We start from the raw sequence: 11,425 nt of genomic DNA, 5'->3' as shown, positions 1-11,425 counted from the left end.
CTTTCAATTGGACCGGCAGCAGCGCCGATCCCCTTGAAAGCAATGGGATAGCATGCTGCACTTCTGCCACAGCTGTGGCAGAAGTCCACGGTATTCTCCTTATCTTTTTAATGGGGCTAGCGTAGCTGCCGCTTGCCCCATTGAAAAAACTGGCGATATCCCAGTTTCATTGCGGCTTCTTTCTTGCGCTGTGAGGCAAGCGTTTTCACTTGCTCTCGCAGCGCAAGATAGAAAATGTCACCAGTGGGTGTCCGCCCTCAATGGGAGAGCATTGCGATCACTTACCACTGCTGGTGATAGCTCTGACAGGAGATTCCTTCAACTCCCCGGCATGTCCCCTCATCACTGAACACTGTGACATCATTGTCACATCATTATCACATCATTGTCACATCATTGTCACAGTGTCCAGTGATATGGAGACATGCTGGGGAGATGAAGGAATCTCCTGCTACAGTTGTCACCAGCAGGAGCAGGAGATCGCAATGCTCTCCCATTGAAACTATTTAAAAGTGAGAGTATTCCCACAGTGGCCCACACAAACACACAGTGGCCCCCACGATGCACCTACATAGTGCCCCCACAGTGCTCCTACAAGGTGTACCCACAGTGCCACCACATGGTGCACCTAGTTAGTGCCCCCCATGGTGCACTTAGATAGTGGCCCCACAAGGTGCACCTGCACAGTGCCCCCACATGGTGCACACACAGTGCCCCTACAAGGTGCACCTTTATAGTGCCCCCACACAGTGCCCCTATATGGTGCCCCCACATGGTGCACATGCATAGTGTTCCCTTCAGTTCTCCTACAAAGTGCCCCTACATGGTGCCCCCATATGGTGCACAACATGGTGCCCCCATGCTGTTCGCACAGTGCGCCCCCACATAACATAGTGCCCCCACAGTGCGCGCCTCCCTGCACAGGCAGGATTACACTGAGAGGAGACACCTATATATAGATAAAACAGGACCCAACATTCACAATAGTCACTGCTCACCTCCTCCCATCACTGCACAGACAGGATTACACTGAGAGGAGACACCCATATGTAAAAAACACAGGAGGCACCATTCACAATAGTCACAGCTCACCTCCTCTCCTCCCTGCACAGACAGGATTACACTGAGAGGTGACATCTATATATAGATAACACAGGAGCCACCATTCACAATAATCACAGCTCACCTCCTCTCCTCCCTGCACAGACAGGATTACACTGAGAGCTGACATCTAGATATAGATAACACAAGACCCACTATTCACAATAATCACAGCTCCCCTCCCTGCACAGGCAGGATTACACTAAGCGTGAACACCTATATATAGATAACACAGGACCTACCATTTACAATATTCACAGCTCACCTCCTCCCCTCCCTGCACAGGTAGGATTACACTGAGGTGCTCCCAAATAGTACCCCCATAATGCACCCCCCACATAACATAGTACCCCTATACTGCTCCCACATAGTGCGCCCCCACATAACATGGAGCCCCATAGCGCTCCCACATAGTGTTCCCACATGGTGCTACCACAGTGCCCCCACATAACATGGTGCTCCCACATAGTGCCCCCACACGGCGTACCCACAGGGCCCCCACATGGTGAACCTACATAGTGCCCCCACAGTGCCTCTACATGGTGCACCTATATAGTGCCCGTCCATACAGTGCCGCCACATGGTGCTCCCATAGAGCCTGCCCACATATCATAGTGCTGCCATATTGCTCCCACATAGTGCTCCCACAGTGTACCCCCACAGTGCACCCCCACATAACATAGTATCCCCACAGTGCTCGCCTCCCTGCACAGGCAGGATTACACTGAGAGGAGACACCTATATATAGATAACACAGCACCCAACATTCACAATAGTCACTGCTCACCTCCTCCCATCCCTGCACAGGCAGGATTACACTGGATGGGAGGCTGGCTGGGTCAGTCATTGGCAGCGCCAGTAATACTACCCCTCACAACTCTTATTGTGCTCCCGCATGGTGCTACCACAGTGACTTCACCTAGTGCCTCCACATAACATAGAGCCCCCATAGTGCTCCCACATAGTGCCCCCACATGGTGCTACCAGTGCCCCCCCCCCCCCACAGTGCCCCAACATGGTGATCGTGCAGTGTGCCCCCAACTAACATAGTGCCCCCACATAGCATAGTGAAACACTCCATAATAGCCACAGCAGCATCAGCGCTCCCTCCATATTAGCCTCAGCAACATCACTGCCCCGACAATAGCAGCCGCAGCAGCATCAGTGCTTCCCCAATAGTTGCTCCAGCAGTAATAGTAACCCTCAATAATTGCCCCAGCGGTAATAGTGACCCCCAATAGTTGCTCCAGCACTAATAGTGACCCCCAGCAATTACCTCAGCACTAATAGTGCCCCCCAATAATTGCCCCAGCGGTAACAGTGCCCCCCAATAATTGCAGAAGTGATAGTGACCCCCAGTAATTAGCACTGCTGGGACAATTATTGAGGGGTCACTCACTGCTGGGGCAATTATTGGGGGTCACTATCACTGCTAGGGGAGTCACTATTTTTGCTGGGGCAACTGCCCTAGCAATAATAGTGACCCCCAATAATTGCCCCAGAAGTGATAGTGACCCCCAATAATTGCCCCAGCAGTAATAATATGGGGCTTCACTATCACTGCTGGGGCAATCATTGGGGATCACTATCACTGCTGGGACAGTTACCCCTTAATAATTGCTCCAGCAGTAATTGTGACACACAGTAATTACCCAGCAGTGATAATGACACCAAGTGATCATCACTGCTGTAGCAATTATTGGGGATTACTATCACTGCTTGGGCAATTACAAACCTGTCCCAGTACCGCACAGTGACAGCCCGACAGCGACCACCCCGCCCTCGGCACAACAAGTTATAGCAACAGCCCCCCCTACGGCCACCAACCCGCCCCTGTGCAACAAGTAATGGTAACAGCCCTCCCTACCCACACCCCGTGCGACAAGTTAGGGTAACAGGCCCCCCTCCCCCGTGCGACAAGTTTATGTGAAAGTCCCCCCACCCCCTGTGCGACAAGTAATAGTAACAGCCCTCCCTCCCCACACCCCGTGCGACAAGTTAGGGTAACAGGCCCCCCTCCCCCGTGTGACAAGTAATAGTGACAGCCCCCCTCCCCACACTCACCCACGCCCCATGCGACAAGAAATGGTGACATCCCCCCCATGTAACAAGTAATGGTGACAGACCCCTTTCCCCCACCTAACCCCCGTGCGACGGGTAATGGTGACACCCCCACCCCCGAAACGACAAGTAATGGTGACAGCCCACCTCCCCCTACACACCCCCTGTGCAACAAGTAATTGTGACAGCCCCCCATCCCACCACCCACTTTCCCCCGTGCGACAAGTTATGGTGACAGCCCACCCCCCTGTGTGACAAGTTATGGTGACAGACCCCACACCAACACAGCCCCCGCCCCTAGTAATAATACTTACCCTCCAGCTGAGACCGGCGGACCCTCACTGCGAACTGCCGCGCGTACCCGAGACAGCAAGCGCTACTGCGCATGCGCGAAGACACAGGCACGCACTCACAGCCCAAGGAGCGCTACTGCGCATGTGCAAACAAACGGGACGCGAGTCCACAGTTCGACTAGAGGAGAAGACAGAAGAAAGAAATTTGTCGGAACCAGGGACAACAGGACCGTCAACACAAGAAGGGGGCACTCCTGTAAGTATATATCTTCTGTATGGCTCATTAACAATGCACAATGTATATTACAAAGTGCTTTGTAATTGCCATACAGAAGTGCATACATACACTTGTCTTGGCCAGACAACCCCTTTAAGGTTTTTTTTTTTATTTAAATAGATTTTATTTTTGAAATATTTTTTTTAAAAATTAATAATCTTAATTTTTTTGGTCCCCATTGGTGATTTGACCTTGCAACAGTTTGGTCACTTCTACAGTAGCATATAGTATTATTAACGATGCTTTATTGAGAGCTGACTGTGACAGAGCTTAATAGACTGCAATACATGGCAGACCCAGGAACCTTCCCTTGATTCTGGGCTGCCATGTGAACCCATCTGCACCTCACAATACCTTCATGTAGAAGCTCCTCTTTTCATTTTACCCATGAACTCATAACCTTTTTACTCATTTAAATAAAGAAAATATCAATCTCGTAATTGTTCTATCTTCCTTCATTAAATAACATGAGGTATTGGTTTATATCTTGGCCAAAATACGCAAACATGTCAAGTTCCACCATTGTGTTAACTTATCCAGGTCTTAGGGCTTCTTCACATGGCCGTGTTTGTGCACGTTTTTTCATCACTGAAAACTTATTCTTCATTGTGTGGATCCAAATGAACAATAAATAATATATTGAGGAGATGCCAGGGACTGCTCAGTGTGTTTATATATGCACTGGGTATGGTCTGCCAGTAAAACAAAGTCATGTACTGACAATGCAGTGGCATGAATATACGACCTGGCAGATACTCCAACACCCCAAGTGCACCAAACGTACTAACACCACGCTATGCCAATATAAAATCAAAGTGTATGGACAAAGTAGAATGCAATACAGAGGTGTTCGTTTCCACAGCTTTTGGCCAAGATATGTAAGCTCGCAACCCACGTCAAGGGTCCTCATTACCTTGCGAGTTCCCTATCCTAAAAAAAAACAACAAAAAAAAACCAGGCAAACACACGGAAAACAAGCTCCATGCACAGCAGATGTTGCCATAGCCAAATTTCTAGGGGTTGTTTAGTTGTAAACTTTTGGTGGCCTATCATCAGTTTAGGTCATCAATAGTAGAGTGATGTGGATCCATCACACAATACCCTCACCAATTAGCTGTTTACCAGGCCAGGGTGATTGTACACTGAGCTGATTTCTGTAGGAAGCATATAGCTCCTTTCGCATTGTAGCGGCCTTGCTTTGTGGTGCAGTCCAAATTCCCTTTGAAAACTGCCCTGGGAATAGAGCTGTCTTCTTTCTGCAGAAATCAGCTGAGTGCTTGACTACATTAACCTATGTCTGTGAATACACCCTGGCGGATATGCTAGCGATGGCCTATTCTAAAGATAGGCTATCAATCATTTGCAAATGGACAACCCCTTTTAATTATGGCCCTACAAGGCAGCAGTGATAATCTCTAAGACACCATGCTGCCCACAAATACATAATAACACAGGCTGAAGAGAGACAATGTCCATCTAGTTCAGCCTGTTCCCCCCCCCCCTGTTGATCCAGAGGAAGGCAAAAAACCCCCAATGAAGCAGAAGCCAATTTAGCCCATTGGAGGAAAAAATTCCTTCCCGACTCCATAATGACAGTCAGAATAATCCCTGGATCAACAGTTTGAAAGTTGGTACAGCAGATCGATGTTATGTATGCAGCAAGACAAGATGCCCAATATTTCTAGCAGTAGAGTAAGAGTTGAAGCATGGAGAATGTCAGCTGAACTGATAAGCCAATGGGGAATGTGGAATGAGTGGTTGTTGAGAAAAGGTAGTAAATTAGATTGATGTTTTCTCAACTTCTACACATTCTCCATCGACTTATCAATTAAGCCCACATTCTCCACGGTCAGTATCTTTCCCTTCTGCTCCCAACATGGGGCATCTTCTCCTGCTGTATAGAAAACATCAATGTGCTGAACCACCTTTTGTCACTTTCCACACATTCTACATTCTCCCTCGGCTTGTCATTTAAGTCCATGTTCTATATGCTCAAAATCATTCTCTACTGCTCTAAATGTGGCACATGTTGTCCTGATGCATAAATACCATCATTCTGCTGTACCACCTTATCATGTTAATCCAGAGGAAGGCAAAAAACCCCCAATGAGGCAGAAGCCAATTTAGCCCATTGGGGGGGAAAAATTCCTTCCTGACTCCATAATGGCAGTCAGAATAATCCCTGGATCAACATTTTGAAAGTTGGTATAGCAGATCGATGTTATCTATGCAGGAGGACAAGATGCCCAATATTTCTAGCAGTAGAGTAAGATGTGGAGCATGGAGAATGTCAGCTGAACTGATAAGCCGATGTAGAATGTGGAATTAGTGGAAGTGGAGAAAAGGTGGTAAAATAGATTGATGTTTTCCCAACTTCTACACATTCTCCCTTGGCTTATCATTTAAGTCCACAGTCCCCATGATTAAAATCTTTCTCTACTGCTCTAAATGTGGCACATGTTGTCCTGATGCATAAATACCATCATTCTGCTGTACCACCTTATCTTGTTGATCCAGAGGAAGGCAAAAAAACCCCAATGAGGCAGAAGCCAATTTAGCCCATTGGGGGAAAAAATTCCTTCCTGACTCCATAATGGCAGTCAGAAAAATCCCTGGATCAACATTTTGAAAGTTGGTACGGCAGATCGATGTTATCTATGCAGCAAGACAAGATGCCCAATATTTCTAGCAGTAGAGTAAGATGTGGAGCATGGAGAATGTCGGCGGAACTGATAAGCCGATGTAGAATGTGGAATGAGTGGTTGTTGAGAAAAGGTAGTAAATTAGATTGATGTTTTCTCAACTTCTACACAATTTTCCTTTACTTCTCATTTAAGTCCACAGTCCCCATGATTAAAATCTTTCTCTACTGCTCTAAATGAGGCACATGTCCTGATGCATGAATACCATCATTCTGCTGTACCACCGTATCTTGTTAATCCAGAGGAAGGCAAAAAACCCCCAATGAGGCAGAAGCCAATTTAGCCCATTGGGGGGAAAAATTCCTTCCCGACTCCATAATGGCAGTCAGAATAATCCCTGGATCAACATTTTGAAAGTTGGTATAGCAGATTGATGTTATCTATGCAGGAGGACAAGATGCCCAATATTTCAAGCAGTAGAGTAAGATGTGGAGCATGGAGAATGTCGGCGGAACTGATAAGCCAATGGGGAATGTGGAATGAGTGGTTGTTGAGAAAAGGTGGTAAAATAGATTGATGTTTTCTCAACTTCTCCATTCCCCTCCCTTCCAATCGCAGGCTTACCTCTTGTTCCTCCCCGCTGATACTGTGCAATGGAAGAGGCGGAGCTAAGCATAGGAGCCCATGCAGCGGCCGATGTTCTTGGACTATCTTTTGGGCCCAATGTAAAAACGCCCGGAGCTATATTGGCTTGGAAATACGCCCGTGTGATCTGATGCATTGGAACACAGGTTGTGTTAAATTGCTGTCTGTCAAGGCTCTGGACGATATTATGGTCATTTCCATATGCGGGGAGCAGCCCATGAATACATTGCGGCAGAAGGAAAGGCTTCTTCACCTCCGTCCAGAAGGGATTTCCAATTCTGAAATCACGTGGGAAACGGCACATTCATCTCCAATATTGTCTTTAACCCAAAGTCTGCCGGCCAATCCAAGGAGCAGACTTGTTGTTCCAGGTACTGAGCCAAAAACTGAAGAGGAAGATACATGGGAGTGCTGGCATAGATCTTGCCCAGTGAGACCAACTTCAGGTTCAGCAGTTGCATCCTGTCGGCAGCATCCATCTCTACGCTGTCCTTCAACTCTGTTTGTATGATTTCCTTCCATATCTGCTGCACCAAGAAAGCATTAGAAAAAGAAGCACATCTAAGGATTGCAAGCTTGCACTCTGAAAGCTGGAATGGGTCTGCAAATTTCTCATACAGAACTGTAAGGTCCATTACCTGTGAATCAAGCTGCGCCGCAGAAGTCTGTGCTGGAGGATGTTGGGAGTATTTCCTGAGTAGCACTTTCTGGATTTCAAGCTGTACTTTAGCGACATCCATTAAGTCTTCCAGCTCATGTATGAGTTCTGAATCTTCAGCACGTCCATACTGGCCATTGGTGGTTCTGGCACACAAGATGGCTCTAGATAAGTATTCAATCCTTCCTTTCAGAGAGATGTTGGGGCTCTCGTAGTCCGCTAGTTTGGCCATCACCCTGGCAGCTTTGATGGGACTTCCCTTCTTCTGGTAGTAACAGAACAATAAATTCATGTAGCGCACTTCGTTGTCCTCATGGTTGGACATGCGCACCAAATGAGACTCCAGAAAAGGTGACTTCAGCTCCAGCAGGACGTCTGTGAGATCAACCTTGATGAGCCAGTTGAATAACACAATATGGAAGAATTCATCTGCAGAGCGCGGAAGCAATTCCAGTATCTGGTGAAAAAGAAGTCCAGAGGGGCCGTGCTTTGTGGTTACTCTTCGGGGAGCAGATTTCCTTTGGTTGACCAGCTCTTGCAGTAAATCAATGATGATTTTGTAGCTGTGCATCTTGGTTTCAAATGCTTGTAAGCCCAACTCATCGCCTTCGGGCTCACCGTTCTTCAGATAGCGCAAACCAAGGCCTTGCGGATCCTTGTTTCCAGCATATGTAAGGCACAGCTGTACTACACCCTCATAAAAACACTGCTGTCTGTACTTGCCACAAACACTAGCCAAGTCAAGAAGGTGACATACTTTCTGGTACTCCTGCAGTGACGCGCGCAGCAATTGTTCTTTATCATACTTGTTGTTGACTTGAAGGGATCGTTGTATAAGTACATAAGCCTTGGACAATATGGCATCTTCACTGCTGTAAAATATCGGGCACATGTGCTGCAGGTAAGAGATCACCTCATCCGTATTTACATTGTGACGGATATGGCAGTCGATCAATGATGCGATGAGAGTCTTGGTCAGCTTCTTCCCTCGGATGACTAGATCTTTAAAGGTCATGTTTTTCAGCTGCTTCTGCAACTCCTTGCGAAGCCCAGACACTACCTGGTGAAAGTGGGGCTCACAGAACTGGTTCCACACCGCTAAGGTTTGGCAGGTCTTCTTCACCAACTGGTGAATTCCTTGAAGGGAGGTCTTCTCCGTTAGCGGGGCCTCAGTGTGACACTCGTCATGTACCTCTTGGTGATGGCAGGTGTTGGTATCACGCTTTAGGAAACTGAAGGCTTTTCCAGAACTGTTCTTCAGCTTCTGCCTTGTGCCGGTGGTCGCCCTGTTGCCACGAGGGATCGTGCTCTCATATTTAGACTTTAGATCTCTGAGGGTGCCCGTTCCAAAATTAAAATTTCTCTCCAGAAATCCTTGTAAGTCTCTGAGGTCTCGTAGAGCTGATTGCAGAAGTTCTCCGGAGATGCCACTATCCATTTTTATGAAGTCACCGTTGTCATTCTTGCATGTTCTTTCGACTATGAGGTCTTTATCCCAGATGAGGTGAATAATGCTGGTAAAATAGATGTAAATCCCATTGTGTCCTCCAGAAAAATGTTGTTGAGTTGAACCCTGGAAGCGTTTATTTGGTATCTGGCTACATGTGGGTAAGGGTGACCCAACAGATATGGTGTTATTTGCCCTGGTGTTATTGGGTGCGGGAAGTGAAGAGTTATTCTTCACCTGCGCTATTCCTCCATATCTGAAAAATACCTCAGTAGCCCAGGTAGACAGCTTCTGATCGGAGGCAGCAGTAGAACACGCAAGGTGTAAACTAGCTGCACAGGCCTGGTCCGGGTGATACACCTTAAAAAGTTGTTCAGTCTTCTGCTCATCTTCATCTTCATAAGCGTCGATGAGAGGATCCTGAAGCTGCTCCACCGGTCTGACCAGAGAGAAGATATGGCTTCCATGTGCGGAGAGCACAACAAACGTCTTGGCTGGAACCATATGTTGTTGGATGGAAGAGTCCTTGACAGACGCAATTACACAGGAATGACCCCGCAGATGTTTTACGGCATGTGTTTCCATTAATTGGTTCTGAAATGGGACGCAGTTATGGTTGATGCACCATAGTTGGTCATAGACGGCGTTTTCAGCAGCTGCCATAAGGAAAACGCCATCGCTATAAAGCACTTGATGGACGTTTGATGGCTTGTCCACGGTGGCAGAGTCTATAAATCCGGGCGGTAGGCGAATATGGACTAAATCCAATCGCCAGGGCTGAGCTGCGGGCCGCTTTGACGGGGCGGATGTAAAGTAAAGGCGGACGCCGGCGCCAGTAATAGCCACCAAGTCACAATTCACAGATTCTGAATCTTCAATGACAGCAATCTGAATGATGGGCCTGAAGAGTGACGGGTCGGCTGTCTTGGCGATCCCTACAGCAGCGGATACGATGGCGTCCTGGAATACTGACGCCTTTTTGGTTATTCCGCTGCCATCTGGACCCAAGTCATAGACCTGTAGTACGCCGCTCTCAGAGCGGGTATACAAGATGTTTCGGCTGTCATCCACAGCGATCTGAACGACGGGGTCATGGCTGCTTAGAAGCCAGGAGGCGAGCAGCACGCCGGCCGCGCTCCGCGTACAGTTAATAATCTGCCACTTGGGGCTAAGCCAGCCGGCTTCAGCCCGGTAGACCACTTCATACAAGCAGCCGGATGTACCAGACAGAAAGATGCGCCCATTGTGTGTGCCGGCGACAGATACGTAGGTATCTTCTGCAGCGGCTGAATACAAGGGCTCTTCTAGCAGCTGGATCTGCCCAGAAGGGTTGTCATGGGGATCTTCAGGCTGCAGACAGCTCACTCCTAATACAACAAGTGTGACCGGAGTGGCAATGATCAGCAGATGGGATGTCTGTGGCTGGACGACACCTTCTTGAGGTCTGACCAGTCCAGCACACACTATTGTGTCCCTGAGGCCACCAAAGCGAGTGACATTCCGGCCGGTGCGGAAGTCCCACAGGAAGAGGTCACTGCTAATGGCCAGCCAAGCCTGGCTGATCTCAGGGAACACTCCCATCATGCAATGAGTGTTCTTCATGGGGTCAAAATAATCTAACATCTCCGGGGGAAGCGGCACTGTGTGCACAGCGCTGACCACCGGGAGTGTGGGGGCGACACCGAGCAGATGAGGGGCCTGCAGAGGGTAATCAGCAGGGGAGTTACCTGACAGAGCAGGGCTGTCCCGAAGGTCCAGGGCGGATGACAAGTCCCTGTAGGCTGAGGCCTCGTGCAGCAGGCGCTGGATCCTCTTCTTGGCTGCGTCCATCGCGTCGTCCATACGGGTTGAGCGCGACTCTCAACTGTCAGTTGAGCCGTGTGCAGTCTGTTGTGACATCAGGTGCGCGCGGGAGGACACGTGACCCGCGGAGCTCGAGCGGGGTTTGACAGCTCACGTGACTCCTGTCTCTTCTTCCTGCAGAACTGCAACACAGAGTAGCCGGGAGGCATATTTGGGATTTCAGCCGCAGTTCAGTAGCAGTGAGCGATTCCAGCGACCTGATTGGTTGTTGGAGACACACCCCCTTTGGAGATGTGCACGTGTGGCCGGGTAGTTAAACAAGCAGCAGCACGGCCGTAGGAGGGTCGGCAACTAAGCCCAAGCCTAAACCCTAACCCTAAGGTTGCTTGAATTGCTGAGTTTAGGCAGAACTGGGGAAGAAAAAGTTAATATGCCCTCCGCAGGATTACATCATGGTGAGCGGCTCTGCGGAGCCTCGGAGCTCCTACTGCCGAAGGA

The 11,425-nt window shown here is 48.6% G+C and overlaps 1 pseudogene; it reads right to left on the bottom strand.

Moving 5' to 3' along the window:
• Window positions 1-5,534: 5,534 nt before the first annotated feature.
• On the bottom strand, window positions 5,535-11,175 carry LOC136626612 (nuclear pore complex protein Nup155 pseudogene; annotated as a pseudogene).
• Between the last annotated feature and the right edge of the window lie 250 nt (window positions 11,176-11,425).

This window comes from Eleutherodactylus coqui, chromosome 4 (assembly GCF_035609145.1).
Source record: "Eleutherodactylus coqui strain aEleCoq1 chromosome 4, aEleCoq1.hap1, whole genome shotgun sequence".
Classification (NCBI taxonomy): Eukaryota; Metazoa; Chordata; class Amphibia; order Anura; family Eleutherodactylidae; genus Eleutherodactylus; species Eleutherodactylus coqui.
This window is presented reverse-complemented; position numbering and strand designations above follow the sequence as displayed.